The 4273-nt window shown below is 37.7% G+C and overlaps 1 non-coding gene across 1 annotated transcript; it reads right to left on the bottom strand.

Moving 5' to 3' along the window:
- Positions 1 to 3702: 3702 nt before the first annotated feature.
- TRNAC-GCA lies at positions 3703 to 3774 on the bottom strand. Its single transcript has one exon. It is a non-coding gene; the product is annotated as a tRNA-Cys (tRNA).
- Positions 3775 to 4273: the final 499 nt, after the last annotated feature.

The following is a 4273-nucleotide window of genomic DNA, read 5'->3' as shown; positions in this document are numbered from 1 at the left end:
ACTCCTAATCGCTCAAGCTAAGGTTAGACCAAACACTTACCTCGATGCCACTAACACAATTCAAGCCTCAACTACCGCTTTACCTCTTGATTCCACCACCAATTCGCTCGTATCTAGCCACAAGTTACTTAACTATATCAATAAATGCTAAATGAATCAATTCTAATGCATGAAAATAGATTTTCTAGAGTTTTTCCCAAAAAGTCAAAAATCGATCCCGGGCCCACATGGTCAAAACCCGAGGTTCGAGCCAAAACCCGATTACCTATTCACCCACGAACTCAAATATATAATTTATTTTGAAATCGGACCTCAAATCGAGGTCCAAATTCCCAAAATTTGAAAAACCTATGTTCTACCCAAAATACCCAATTCCCCCATAAAAACCTTTGAATTTGAGTTGAAATCACGAGAAAAGATGTTAAAGATTAATAAAAACGAGTTAGAAATGACTTACAATCGATTTGGAAGAGTACTTGTCTTTGAAAAATCGCCCAAAGGTGTTTAGGTTTTAAAAGGGTTTGAAAAATGAAAGATTTTCGGCTAAGTTATGAATTTGCAGGTCGCAGGGTTCGCAATTGCAACCAGGGTTCGCAATTGCGAACCCTTCATAAGACTGCTCTCTGCGCATTTGCGGAGATTTTTATCGCATTTGCGACCACCCCATACTTTTTAAGGGGTTCGCATTTGCGAGGCAGACGTTGCTTTTGCGACTAGGGCCCTCCGCATTTGCGACCAAATGATCGCATTTGCGATCAGGCCTGCCTAGGCCTTCTTTCGCATTTGCGATGTTTTATTCGCATTTGCGAGCCAAACTTCGCAAATGCGAAGCCTGCAGACCTGCAATCATACCAATAATTTTCTAAGTCCAAATTTCACTCCGTGGCCTATCCAAAACTCACCCGAGTCCTCGGGGCTCCAAACCAAACATGCACACCAACCTAAAAACATCGTATGGACTTGCTCGTGCAATCAAATCATCAAAATAACATCAACAACTACGAATTGAACCCCAAATTCATGAAATCCTTCAAGAACACCAAAATTTCCAATTTCTCAACTTTAAGTCCGTTTTATATCAAACCAATTCCGATCTTTACCAAATTTTTCAAATCCAACCAAATTATTATTTCAAACTTGTACCGTGCTCCGGAACCAAAATACAGGCCCGATACCATCAAATTCAAACATATTTCATTTCAAAAACTCATATATATTCCAAAAAACAATTTTCTTTAAAAATTCATTTCTCGGGCTTTGGACCTCGGAATTCAATTCCGGGCATCGTCCAAGTCCCATATTTTTCGACGGACCCTCTGGGACCGTCAAATCACGGGTCGGGTCCGTTTACCCAAAATGTTGAACGAAGTCAACCTAAATTCATTTTAAAGGCAAAATTCATCATCTTTCACATATTTTCACATAATGGCTTTCCGGATACACTCCCGGACTGCGCACGCAAATCGAGGTGAAACAAAAAGGAGGTTTTAAGGCATCGGAACACAGAATTTATTTCTAAAACAAGTGATGACCTTTTGGGTCATCACATTCTCCACCTCTAAAGCAACCGTTCGTCCTCGAACGGACATAAGAAGGAAGTACCTGAGTCAGAGAAAAGATGGGGATATCGGCTCCATATATCGGACTCGGACTCCCAGGTCGATGACTCAGCAGGCTGACCTCTTCACTGAACACGAACAGGAGGGGACACTCTTCGATCGCAACTTACAAACCTACCGGTCCAGAATAGCTACCGGCTCCTCCTCATAGGGCAAGTCCTTGTCCAACTGGACAATGCTGAAATCTAACACGTGGGATGGATCGCCGTGATACTTCTGAAGCATGGACACATGAAACACTGGATGCACGGTTGATAAACTCGGTGGCAACGCAAGTCTGTATGCCACCTCCCCCACTTGATCAAGAATCTAGAATCGGCAGTATTCTAATAGATAGATAGTATGGTAGAAAGAAAGATTCATCTATTTCTTTCTACCATACTATTTATTAGTTAGATTGTAGTTATAAAGCTGCCCCCTGGAATAAAATAAAGATAGAGGCTGCATTTGATATGGATCTATAGATCAATCTACAATATTATCTTGATATATGTGAATATCAATTCCATATATGGGATTGACATAGCATCCAATTCCATTTATTTGCTATATCTATTTGTTCTGATCAATCTGAATTACTCTTATGTCTTATAGTTTGAATTACTAGATTTTTGATTTCCAATCTGAATCTCGGTATCTATTGAAAGAATCAAATCAATGAAGGAAAAGCGATAGATATAGGCAGATTCAAAAAAATCAGGTAGTAATCTTTTTTTTTAAACATTTCCCAAGAGTAAATTGAGTAACCATTGACAGTAGTTCCACGGTATCGAAAAGAAGAGTAAACCTCACCGATTTTAACGCCTGAACCATGATATGAAATAAGTCGATAAAGCATAAATCCAATTTCAAAAATTCGAAAGCGGTAAATGCGCAATATGTGACTCACCTGAAGATCTTATTCTGCATAGTATCTCGTTAGACAACCACTATGTTTATATCCTTTCTTTCTCATACAAAGTGCGTATACACTTAACAAAACCACCTCTTCTTTGAACAGTAAAGAGAGAAACAAATAAAAAAGGGGTCCGGCCCTCCTCAGTATCACCTGGTAAGAGGCCGTTGATTGGAATAGAAAATTTCGGAAGAATTAGGTTCGAATAAATTTCCTGGGATCCTCTTCCTTTCGAACTACAAACATGGGAATCGTTGAAATAGCTCTTTGATTGAAAGAGGATGATTCCTATAATACATTACTCCAGTCGAGTCCAATGGAATTTCAAAATGAAGATATTTTTATTTTGTTCAAAACGTGTTGCAGAACGATCTAGAAAGCAATTGATATTGATACAGTTTGCTTCCTTAACTCAATTAGTAGGACCCCTAGAGTCCACTTCTTCCCCACACTACGAGTGAAAGGGAAAAAGTAAAGACTACCATTAAAGCAGCCCAAGCAAGACTTACTATATCCATATGAATTATGTCCCCTATCTCTATAAATATAAAGGAATTGTTCCATTATTCCTCACTAATAATAGTGGAATCAATGGCGCAGAGTCAAAAAGAACGAAGACTATTAATAAACCAATCCAATAAATTCGCTCATTTTATAAGAAATTCCTATATGATTTCTAATCGGGAAAGATTAAACACAAGCAAAATCTGCAGTAACATCTCAAGGGAATGTTACTAATGGAACATGTAGGAATAATAGGTCCTATTCTTTTTTTGTTGACCCTCATTTCAATTGATTGGATGCTTGAGCACTCAGAGATTTTCGTGAGTTCCTCGTATATAATAAAGTATCTTCCGCCCCCTTCCACAACTATTTAGATTTCCTATCGGGCTCTCCAATCTAATTCAAGGTCCAGTCATTATACAATGCATTAATAATAGAAAATTTTGATTTGTAGTAGAAGGTAATTGCGAAGTCTTGATAGCCCCTCTAGCATTCGAATATTTCCTTGAAGCCTAAATATGCAATGCAAGGATATTTACAATTTTTTAGAAAAACCCCCAGACCAGATGTTTAGAATCAAACAAGTATCAACAGTCTGCTTTCTCTGCTTCTGCTGGGGAATCATTCGGCGGGTTATATCAACAGAACAGAAGAAAAGAAGAGATTTCGAGTTTTTTGTTGATCAGGCGACACCCGGATTTGAACTGGGGAAAAAAGGATTTGCAGTCCTCTGCCTTACCACTCGGCCATGTCGCCAAAATGCTACAAATACAAAATAGATGAAAACTTTCCCGGATTACTGAACTGCTTTTTTATTGTACTTGCACCTTGAGTTCTGTTTTCCTTAATTTTTCCTAAAAGTCAAAGAAATCCTAATCCTTCTTCCCTTTTGATTGGGTTTGATTCATCCTTTCAATTTCGATTGAGTCTATCTCCAAATTCATAATGTTCAAAGCTTTCTCTTACCTTTCTATTGAAAAATCAAATGTGGATTTTCAGTCGCAAAATCCAAAATTCAAATTTATGAAAATCGGAACCATTAACTATTGACTTAGAATGCATGAATGATTCTTGGATTTGAATCTCCAAATTTTGTTTTCCTAATGACATAAGAAAATACAACTTGATATATAACTAATCAGTATGGATTTTTTCAATCAAAAAATCCTTCTCAATTTTAATTATAACAACAATTATGAGTATATGTAAACCCCCCAAGAGAAATTGTTAGACGGATATATGTTCCCGATAGAGA

This window comes from Nicotiana attenuata, unplaced genomic scaffold (genome assembly GCF_001879085.1).
Source record: "Nicotiana attenuata strain UT unplaced genomic scaffold, NIATTr2, whole genome shotgun sequence".
Lineage (NCBI taxonomy): Eukaryota > Viridiplantae > Streptophyta > Magnoliopsida > Solanales > Solanaceae > Nicotiana > Nicotiana attenuata.
Note: the sequence above shows the minus strand (reverse complement) of the source record. Positions and strands in the feature narration are given on the sequence as shown.